This window comes from Nomascus leucogenys, chromosome 6 (genome assembly GCF_006542625.1).
Source record: "Nomascus leucogenys isolate Asia chromosome 6, Asia_NLE_v1, whole genome shotgun sequence".
NCBI lineage: Eukaryota > Metazoa > Chordata > Mammalia > Primates > Hylobatidae > Nomascus > Nomascus leucogenys.
The window spans coordinates 86,835,121-86,847,127 of NC_044386.1; positions in this window are offsets into that span (position 1 = coordinate 86,835,121).

A 12,007-nucleotide genomic window follows, 5' to 3' on the forward strand; every position below is an offset into this window, starting at 1 on the left:
CCATATGTGATAGGTAAGTCTCCTTGGAGAACATCTTTGACAAACTACCCTATTGATCTCTGTAATTCTCTGCTGCTTGCAGCATTAAATAGGGCCTTGATTTCTTGTCTGATGTGCTCACTGTATAACAATTAAGCAATTGTAATATTTTCTTGTATTACATGAAAATCAATAGACCTCTTGCTCTTACGGAGTTGATCATGGTGAAGGATGAACTCAACAATGGGTAAAGGCGTGGTTTAAAAATTTACATGTCATTCATTGGATTTATTAAGTCTTGTAAACTTTTAGTCTGAAAACAATACTTCCCATTGAACAGCAATGGTTTAAGTTTTTTCTTTAAAGCTGCATATTACACCAAAGTATTATGGCCTACAAGGGAGAAAGTAGAAATGTGTAAGTCAGGAGACTGAGTCTATTTTTAGTATTGGTGCTGTCTTACTTTTTGACCTCAGGCTAATAACTCTCCTCCTTTGTGTCTTAGTTTTTCCACCTGTAATCTGAGAAGAACGAAACGAGACATTTCTACCCGAAAATCTACATCAAATTTACTTTTGTCTCTGCAAAAGCTCTGTTTTTATAATCCACCTTCTTCTACTCCATATATTTACATTTATACTTAAAGGACTTCATTAATTAAAAATGTTCAAAAATAAGGTGATGGAGAGAGAAGGAGAGGTGCATTGAAGGCACATACCCACTAACCCTGAAGTGGCATGTGGGGAGCTGAACAGGCCCTGCTCTTCTGCATATCAGTAGTTTTCTTAATTGGTGAAACCACTGATTTAGCTTTTCTGTCATATTTGATAGGATTTTTGTCTTTAATCCAACCAAACCTGTTTTAATAAAGGTATAGTTTTAGTACAAAACCTTGCATCTCTTCTACTGTTATTTCTATACAAATGAATTATCATGTATTGGAATAAATTTCTAGGCAAAATTCTTAGTTCCTGTGTAAGTTGTGAGCCACTATAAAGATGCAGTAACCTATTTGGGAGCATGAGAGAGGCTGCTAATACAAAAATCTCTATTTTCTTGGTGCCGATGTCCTAAAATGCCAAATTGTACAAAGTTATAGTTTACCACACATTTTGGGGCATTAATATTTTTCTAACATTGACTTCCGTAAAAATTGAAACTTTTCTTTTTGACAAGGAGTTTCAGTCTTGTTGTCCAGGCTGGAGTGCAATGGTGCGACTTTGGCTCACTGCACCTCCGCCTCCCAGGTCCAAGCGATTCTCCTGTCTCAGCCTCCTGAGTAGCTGGGATTACAGGTATGCACCACCACGCCTGGCTAATTTTGTATTTTCTGTACAGACGGTTTCACCATGTTGGTCAGGCTAGTCTGGAACTCCTGATCTCAGGTGATCCGCCTGCCTCGGCCTTCCAAAGTGCTGGGATTACAGGCGTGAGCCACCGCGCCTGGCTGAAACATTTTTAATTATTAAAACCATGTATTTTTTAAAGTACATTTTACTTCATGTCATTTATATTTATATTCACCCAAAACTGTAAGCACAGAAAATCTATAGTTCTTCATGAGATATCTTTTAACTCTGTTAAAGAATGATGTTTGAATAAGAGGGATGACATAAAAGGCAAAGATCTTGGTTTCACTGCACTGAAAAGCTAATGCAGATAACAGAAACCTTATCCTAAAGCTAGTGGATTAAGTATCTACTGTTATTCAGACAATAATGACATTTGGGGGCATCTTAACCTAAACAAGTACTTAGCATTACATCTCACCTGGGTCAACAGTCTAGGGTATCAGAGTTAAACTCTGTTACTGTAAATTAATGGAAAATGTAACTGCACTTTGCTGAAAGATCAATGTCCAATAAAGGCTGCATAATCAAATCTTGTTGCAATGATTGAGGTCTTTAATTGCCTTTCAAAGATAAGGTGGTAATCAACACAGCTTTAACTGATCTTTTTTACTAGTTCAATTACATGCTAATGACTAGTGCCAAGTCAGAATCTTTAACTACTTATACTTATTAAATCTTATGTTAGTAATGAAAAATTACTTAAGCTACACAATCGATAGAACACAAATCTTAATTACTATATTTCACTTTCAAATCATTTTCTGTGCTTGACAAATGTTTCACCAGGGCTTTCCCAACAGTAAGAAGTGTTATTAGTAGTGACCACAGTCCAAAGAGTAGTTTTCTAATATAAATTGGAGATCAGATGTGGAATTTTTTTCTCCTTTAATGAAAATGTGGCTAAAACAGTTTCCACAAACACAAGCTTGGCCATTAAAAAAAAAAAAAAAAGGTGGCCGGACGCGGTGGCTCATGCCTGTAATCCCAGCACTTTCGGAGGCCAAGGTGGGCGGATCATGAGGTTAGGAGATTGAGACCATACTGGCTAACATGGTGAAACCCCATCTCTACTAAAAAAAAATACAAAAAATTAGCCGGGCGTGGTGGCAGGCACCTGTAGTCCCAGCTACTCAGGAGGCTGAGGCAGGAGAATGGCGTGAACTCGGAAGGCAGAGCTTGCAGTGAGCTGCGATCGCACCACTGCACTCCAGCCTGGGCAACAGAGCGAGACTCTGTCTCAAAAAAAAAGGCAAAACCACGTTACTTTTGCACCAACCTATAATATTTCGGAAAAGGATAAATGAAGATGACAAAAGAAAAAATAGACAAATACAACTTCATCAAAATGTAAAATGTTTGTTCTTCAAAGGTCTCCATTAAGAAAATGAAAGACAACCCACAGAATGGGAGAAAATATGTACAAATCATATATCTGGTAAGGGACTTATATCCAGAATATATAAATAACTCTTAAAGCTCAACAACCCAATTGAAAATTTGATTTGAACACACATTTCTCCAAGAAGATATATAAAAGATATATAACAAGCAAATGAAAAGATGGTCAACTAATCATTAGGAAAATGCAAAGCAAACCCACAACGAGATACCACTTCATATCCACTAGGATGACTGTGATCAAAAAGACAATAATAAGTGTGGATGAGAATGTGGAGAAAGTGAAAAACTCATGCATTGCTGGAGGAAATGTAAATTGGTGCAGCTGCTTTGGAAAAGTTTGACAGTTGCTCAAAATATTAAATATGGAATTACTATATGACCCAGCAATTCTGCTCCTAGGTATAGACCCTAGAGAACTGAAAACATATGTCCACACAAAAACTTGTACACGATTGTTCATTATCAGCATTATTCATACTAGCAAAAAGTGGAAACAAAAATATTCATCAGTTGATGAACAGATAACATGTAGCATAGTGGCACAATGGAATATTACTCATTCAAAAAAGGGATGAAATACTGATACAAGCTATAGCAATGATGAAGCTTAAAAATATTACACTAAGTGAAATAAGCCAGTCATAAAAGATCTCATAAAATTCCATTCATATGAAGTGTTCAGAATAGGCAAATCTATAGAGACAGAAACTAGATTAGTGGTTGCCTAGGGCTGAAGAGGTTGGGGAGAAATGGGGAGTCACCACGAAGGGGCATGGGGTTTCTTTCGCTGCTGATGAAACTGTTCTAAAATTGATTGTGATATGGTTGCCCAATTCTGTGACTATACGCAAACCACTGAATTGTACACTTTAAATGAAAGAAGTGTATGGCATGGGAATTATATCTTAATAAGGCTGATTATTAAAGAGGACAGGCTGGGCGCGGTTGCTCATACCTGTAATCCCAACACTTTGGGAGGCCGAGGCAGGCGGATCATCTGAGGTCAGGAGTTCGAGACCAGCCTGGCTAACATGGTGAAACCCCATTTCTACTAAAAATACAAAAAATTAGCCGGGTGTGGTGGCGCATGCCTGTAATCCCAGCTACTCTGGAGGCTGAGGAAGGAGAATCACTTGAACCTGGGAGCCAGAGGTTGCAGTGAGCTGAGGTCATGCCATTGCACTCCAGCTTGGGCAACAAGAGTGAAACTCTGTCTCAAAAAAAAAAAAAAAAAAAAAGGAAGGAAGGAAGAAAGAAAAAAAGAAAGAGAAGGAGAGAAAGAGAAAGAAAGAAGAGGACAATGCACAATTAGTGTTTAATGGGTACAGAGTTTGTGTTCTGCAATATGAAAAACGTTCTGTAGATGGATGGTATTGATGGTTGTAGAATAGTATCAATGTACTTCCAACCATTGAGTGGTACAGTTAATGGGAGGTTGAGGCAGGAGGATCACTTGTGCCCAAGAGTTCAAAGGCTGCAATGTGGCATGATTGTGCCTGTTAACAGCCACTGTGCTCCAGCCTGGGCAATACAGCAAGACCTTGTCTCTAAAAAGAAAAAAAAAAAGGTTAAGATGGTAAATATTATGTATACGTATTTTACCACAATTAAAAACAATTTTTAAAAATTAGTAAAGGATTCAATGTTAGTATGACAAAATATGACTGCAAGAGGTTAAAAAATGTTAGAGATTAAAATAGTTAAAGCATGTTGACATCATTTTGTATGTTGCAGTCTTAGAATTTTAAAAATTTCAATTATGAAACCTAGTTTTATGAAATTTCATTTGGGATCATCTTTAGTAGCATTACGAAAAAGATACATTTGGTTCGAGATTATTTAAGATAAGACCAACATAAGGCATGTAAAGTGTTAGTAAATGAAAATATCCTTTCTTAGATCCTAGTTGCTGGATAAAGAATATCAGCTACTACTAGTAAGTGGTTTTATGTAGTATTGCTTATGGCTATTTTAGTTGTACTTATATCATTTTAAATACAGTTTATGAACATTGTACTACTCCATTATATTATTAATTTATCTTCGGTGGTATTTATAGTATCAATTTAAAAGCTGTAAACTTCATGAAAAGTAGCTTAAACAAGGATTTTGATAAAAGCTTTCAGTTTTAAAAGCAAATCATGGAAACTGAACTTCTTAAAGAAGATTTGAAGTTTTTGTTGTTGCTGTTGATAGAATTATGAACCTTATAAACTCGGTATTTTTTAGTTAACCTAAATACATAAATCTATTTGAATTCATCTTATGAAAAGAGATATGTCACTAGATATATGATCATTATATGCTTTAGTGATTCATGGACCTTGTTACATACATGCTTTGTAATGTATGAATTATTTAGGAAGAAAAATCACAATAATTTTGTTGTTACTCAAAAATTTATGGGTTAGCAGAAACAATTATGCAGCCCCTGAAGCTGGTATGTTAAGGTAACATCATTAACACTACATAGTATAATTTTTTTAGTACTTATTTGACATAACCTTTACTGCTTCTGCGAGAATATATCAGTAATTTTATAACAATCTGTCTGTAAACAGAACATTGAATTTATTAACCACAAAGTGATTCATTTTACTCTATTTTCATATTAGTTCATAATTTAAAATTAGACTTAAAAGTTGTCTACTCAAACCCTAAAGGAAGAATAAAAATATACAAAATAAAAAATTAATACTCTAGCAAACAGATATAAATGTAAAACTCCACTTAAAGTGGATATTTTTATTTCAGAAGATATAGATGTGTAAGAACTAGATGAAAATAGATACCTTTGTTACCTTTTTTACACATTGTATCAAGATCCTTCCTACGAGATGACCACCAAAATTTTAGTTTATGTTTTCAAATCTCTAAATTTACAAAATGAAGGAAGCAAGAATTTGAAAGTTTGAATAAAAATCTAAATAGTGTCACTTAATTTTAGATCACATTTCAAAATCAACAGTCATTTATTCATCCAAGAAATACTTTTGCCTTGACGGTGTTGAAGGCACTTGTCAATGCTGCCTTGACAGTGTTGAAATCCTAGTAACTTTCCTTGCCAACAAAATCTAGCAGTTCTAAATCTATTTACAGAGTCCATTCAAGCCATACTGAAAAGACTGCTGTCCGCAACTGGGTGAGAACCATGTGTTATGAAGTCTTCTTTCCAGCACTTGTCATATAATAAAGGCTCAATGTTTAATAAATATGTGATGATTCAAAATTAAAAAGAAAACTTGCCTTTGTTTTTAATAGCTTCTTAAAAAACAGGATACTTTAATTGGAGATCATATGGATTCTTTACAGGAACAGCAATAAGTTTTGAAATATTATCTCAGATATAATGAGTTAACTATGTATGCTGAAAGATAAGAGATTGTAATCTTGTTGAGTTTCCTTTTAAGGTATTTCAAATGGTGCCACCTGTTTTCTCATACAATAATTTTGCTATTTTAAAATCAAATTTAGAATGATGTATAGAAGTAAATGAAGTGAAACATGAAACAGAAAGTCCTAGAATCAGTTAGACTTACTCTTTTAAAACAGAACTAGAAGTAATGTGTTAGTAACTAGAAGACAAAAAGAGTGTTTTAATCCTCAGAAAATGGAATGGGTTACCTCCTGAGACAGTGAGTCTTCTGTTGTTGGAGCTGTTCAGAGGCTACATGTCAATTCCTTGGTGAGCAGGGGGCGGGTAAAATTCTTGAACGGGAAGGGGATTAGACTGGTGATTTTTTAAGTCCCCTTTAACTCAGAAATTGTATAATCATTCCTGCATGTCTATGTCTGGTTCCCAACCATGCTATTTAGTTTGGTACTTACCGCTTTTCCAGTATATGTGGAATACAAAGAACCTTGCTTTGAAGAGAAAAGGTATGTTTTTAGTTCTTGCTCTACCACTGCTGGTAGAGTAACTTCGAGAAAAATTAGAGCTTTCTAAGTCTTAATGTCTTCATGTATACAATAAGAAATTTATCTAACACTTACATAACATTTACTTGTGCCAGGTCCTCATCTAAGGACCTGGCACATATGAACTCACTTAATCCTCTCATAACAACCCCATGAATTAGGTAGTTTTTATGTTTATTTTTCAGTTGTGGAAGCCAAAGGGTCTTGCCCAAGGCCACGCATGGTAGGTGTTCTTCCCGTCTGTTTACAGAGTCCACATTCTCAGCCTCTACTCTACACTTGTCATAAGATGCACAAGATAATTTTGTCAGACAATGGATGCGGAAGTGCTTTGTTATTATAATTACGCCTACATATAAAGAAAGTAATATAGATATGTTTAAACAACGAGAAGAGAGGAAAAATAAAGTTTAAGTGATTTGTAGGAACACCAGTCTACTCTACTGAAAGAAAAACGTGTGGCCGGGCGCGGTGGCTCACGCCTGTAATCCCAACACTTTGGGAGGCCGAGGCAGGCGGATCACTTGAAGTCAGGAGTTCAAGACCAGCCTGGCCAATATGGTAAAAACCCATCTCTACTAAAAATACAAAAATTAGCCAGACGTGATGGTGTATGCCTGTAATCCCAGCTACTCAGGAGGCTGAGGCACGAGAATCACTTGAACCTGTGGGCCGGAGGTTGCAGTGAGCGGAGATTGTACCACTGCATTCCAGCTTGGGTGACAGAGTGAGACTCTGTCTCAAAATTAATAGATATCATGCAACATGAGAATAATTATGTTTATTGTTTTGTTATTGCTATTATACATTATTTTTTCAATCAAATTTTCAAAGACATTGCTGGTGTGTAGAAAGGCAACTTTTTTTTTTTTCTGAGACAGGGTGTCACTCTGTCACCCAGGCTGGAGTGCAGTAGTGCGATCACAGCTTACCGTAACCTTGACCTCCCAGGCTCAGGCAGTCCTCCCACCTCAACCTCCTGAGTAGCTGGGACTACAGGCATGTGCCACCATGCCTGGCTAATTTTTGTATTTTTTGTAGAGACAGGGTTTCACCATGTGGCCCAGGCTGGTCTTGAACCTCTAGGCTTAAGTGATTGGTCTGCCTTGGCCTCCCAAAGTGCTGGGATTACAGGTGTGAGTCACTGCATCTGGCCTATATTCTTTTAAATCAAAATTAATCGACATATATTGGAGTGTTATCTGTAAGGGCCCATACTGGGTGCTGAAGGAGACAGGTGAATTTTTCTTTCTTTTTTTTTTTTTTAGATGGAGTCTCGCTCTGTTGCCCAGGCTGGAGTGCAGTGGCACGATCTTGGCTTACTGCAATGTCCGTCTCCTGGGTTCAAGTGATTCTCACGCATCAGCCTCTCCGAGTAGCTGGGACTACAGTTGCATGCCACCACGCCTGGCTAATTTTTTGTATTTTTAGTAGAGACGGGGTTTTACCATGTTAGCCAGGATGGTTTTGATCTCCTGACCTTGTGATCCACCTGCCTCGCCCTCCCAAAGTGCTGGGATTACAGGCGTGAGCCACCATGCCCGGCCAGGTGAATTTGTTAAACATAGGAGGCAATCAATATTTTAAATTAAATGTACTGCTTAATGGGAGTCTATAATTGTTACTGTCGCAGTCTTGGTGGTGGTGGTGGTGGTGGAAAGGCAAGGGGGCAAGTGATTGATGTTCAAGGCAGGCAGGGGATGCAAGATGCAATGGAAGTTGCATTCCTATTACTCAACCCACTCTGCGTTCAAAACTCCCTGTTCAGTCAGCAAATATTATTAAAGTGCCCACTACGTTCCAGATACTCTCTTAGGTACTAGGGATATGGAAGTGAATAAAACACACCATTTCATCCCTTCATGAAGTTACAGTCTAGGCAAGAAACAAATGAGTAAAACGTGTGGTATGTTAAATAGTGATAAACGGGCAGGGTGTAGTGGTTCACGCCTGTAATCTCAGCACTTTGAGAGACATGCAGATCACTTGAGCCCAGGAATTCAAGACCAACTTGGCCAACATGGTGAAAACCCGTCTCCACTAAAAATACAAAAAAAATAGCTGGGCGTGGTGGTGCACGCCTGTGGTCCCAGCTACTCAGGGGGCTGAGGTGGGAGCATCGCTTGAGCCCAGGTGGTGGAGGTTGCATTGAGCTGAGATCACACCACTGCACTCCAGCCTGGGCGACAGAGCCAGACCCTGTCTCAAAAACAGAAAGAAAAAAAAAATAGCGATAAGTGCCAGGAGAAAAATACTAGGGAAGAGGATTAGGAATTGTGCCTGCTTTCATGCTTGTATCCATGGGTTTGAGGATGGCCTGCAATCTCAATAATGTGCCAAGGGAGAGCCTCAGCAAGAAGGTGACCTTTGAGTCAAGACTCACAGAATGTGAGGTAATGAGCCACGCAGATATCTAGGTTAAGAGCAATCCAAACAGAGAAAATGGCAAATGCAAAGGCCCTGAGGTGGGATGCGGGACACGTTCAAGGCACAGTGAGGAGGAGGCTGGTAAGAGTGAGAGAGATTAGTAGGAAATGAAGTTTGAGAGTTTAGATGGGATGAGGGCAGAATGTGTAGAGTTTTGTAGGCCAAGAAAAGGATTTTGGCCTTTTTCCTGCACAAGATAAGAAGCTGTATGGAGAGTTTTAGTCAAACAAGTGACCTGATCTAACTGCGGCAACTGGGTAGGTAATACTGTTGGTAGTAGGGGCAAGGGTGAAAACAGAAGATGAAAGAATAGTTTGGACTGGGGCAGTAGCAGTGAAGGTGGTGAGAAAGGCTCAGATTCTGGGTTAAGGATTCGATACTGGGATCAGGGTAATAAGAGATGAAAGAAAACCTCTCTGAATTTATAACAGCAAAATGTAATTTTCCTCCTTAAAAAAAAAATCACAACAACAAAATAACCCTATTAAAATGGGCAAAAAAAAAAAAAGCCAGGTGCAGTGGCTTATGCCTGTAATCCCAGCACTTTGGGAGGCCGAGGTGGGCGGATCGCCTGAGGTCAGGAGTTCGAGACCAGCTTGGCCAACATGGTGAAACCCCATCTTTACTAAAAATACAAAAATTAGCTGGGTGCGGTAGTGCACACCTGTAGTCCCAGCTACTCGGGAGGCTGAGGCAGGAGAATCCCTTGAACCTGGGAGGCGGATGTTGCAGTGAGCCAAGATCATGCCTCTGTACTCCAGCTTGGGAGACAGAGCAAGACTCTGTCTCAAAAATAAATAAATAAATACATAAAATGGGCAAAAAACTTCAACAGGTATTTCTCCAAAGAAGATATACAAATGACCAACAAGAATAGGTAAAGATGTTCAACATCACTAATCATTAGAGAAATACAAATTAAAAGCACAGTAAGATATCACATTATACCCAACAGGATAGCTACTATAAACAAATATAGAAAATAACAAGTGGTGGTGAAAATGTGGAGAAATTGGGACTCTTATGCACTTTTGGTGAGAATGTAAAATGGTGCAGCCACTATTGAAAACCGTATGGTGATTCCTCAAAAAATTAAACATAGAAAATATGATCCAGCAATTCCACTTTTGAGTATACATCCCAAAAAGTCGAAAGGAGAGACAGGAACAGATATTTGTACCCCCATGTTCATATCAGCATTATTCACAATAGCCAAAAGGTGGAAACAACTTAAATGTTCATTGATAGATGAATGGATACACACAATGTGTATATATACAGACAACAGAATTTTGTTCAGCTTTGAAAAGGAAGGAAATGGCCAGGGGCGGTGGCTCATGCCTGTAACCCCAGCATTTTGGGAGGCCAAGGTGGGTGGATCACCTGAGTTTAGGAGTTCAAGACCAATCTGGCCAACATGGCGAAACCCTGTCTCTACTAAAAATACAAAAATTAGCCTTGAGTGGTGGTGGGCACCTGTAAACCCAGCTACTCGGGAGGCTGAAGTGGGAGAATTGCTTGAACCCAGGAGGTGGAGCCTAGATCATGCCACTGCACTCCAGTGTTGATGACACAGCAAGAGTACATCTTAAAAAAAAAAAAAAAGTAAGGAAATGCTGACGCATGTTACAACATGGATGGACCTTGAAGGCATTATACCAAGTGAAATAAGCCAGTCACAAAAAGGCAGATACTGGATGATTCTATTTATATGAGGTATCTAGAGTAGTCAAATTCATAGAAATAGAAAGTTGATTGGTGGTTGCCAGGGGCTGGAGGGAAGGGGAAGTGGGCAGTTGTTTAATGAATATGGAGTTTCAGTTTGGCAAGATGAAAATCTGGAGATTGGCTGCACAACAGGGTGAATGTATGTAACACTACTGATCTGTACACTTCAAAATGAGTACGATGGTAAATTTTAGGTGTATTTTATCACAATTAAAAAAATCACTAGACATCTAACTTTTCAGTAATGTGTCTATTTTCAGGTAAATTTGCCAGTTAACAGAAGCCAGTATAGGCCAGTTTTCATATTCCTTAGTGTTATCACACTGTCGCACTCACTGTTTTACCATTTTCCCTTCTGATTTCATTTTTCTCTTAGCATTTACTACTATCTAACATATATTTTAATCATTTGTCTGTGTTCCCCATCAGAAATAACTTCATGAGGGGAGGGATTTTCTATTACACTTAGTGAAAAGTAAATCCCTCAAGTAGGAACACTACAAGTAAGCACAGGTTTTTTTTTACAGTGTTTGCTTAATGGCTAGTAAACTATCTCAGCCAGTATCTGAGTGACTATCCTGACTTGTATCATTTAAAAAGAAAAAAGGCTTGGCGCGGTGGCTCACGCCTGTGATCCTAGCACTTTAGGAGGCCGAGACGGGTGGATCACTTGAGGTCAGGAGTTCCAGACCAGCCTGGCCAACATGGTGAAACCTCGTCTCTACTAAAAGTAAAACAATTAGCTGGGCGTGGTGGCACATGCCTATAGTCCTAGCTACTTGGGAGGCTGAGGCAGGAGAATCGCTTGAACCTGGGAGGTGGAGGTTACAGTGAGCCGAGACTGCGCCACTGCACTCCAGTCTGGGTGACAGAGTAAGACTCCGTCTCAAAATAAATAAATAAATAAATAAAAACGAAAAAAAGTACTAAATGCAAACTTCTTAAGATCACATGCAACTTCGATGTTAAATACTAAATATTCCTTAAATTTAGACAGTAGTTTATTCAATTTGGTAAAGATCAAAAAGCTATATTTTGTCATTTATGATACCAAATGGAATGGTCTTGTATTATCAGTGATTATGATGCTTCTCGCAATGACAGTTATAACTTTCTGGAAAATCCTTGCTCAAATCATCAAAATTAAGATTTCTTACTACATAAAGGCTATGAAGAGCTGACGTGTAATTATATTGGCTCTG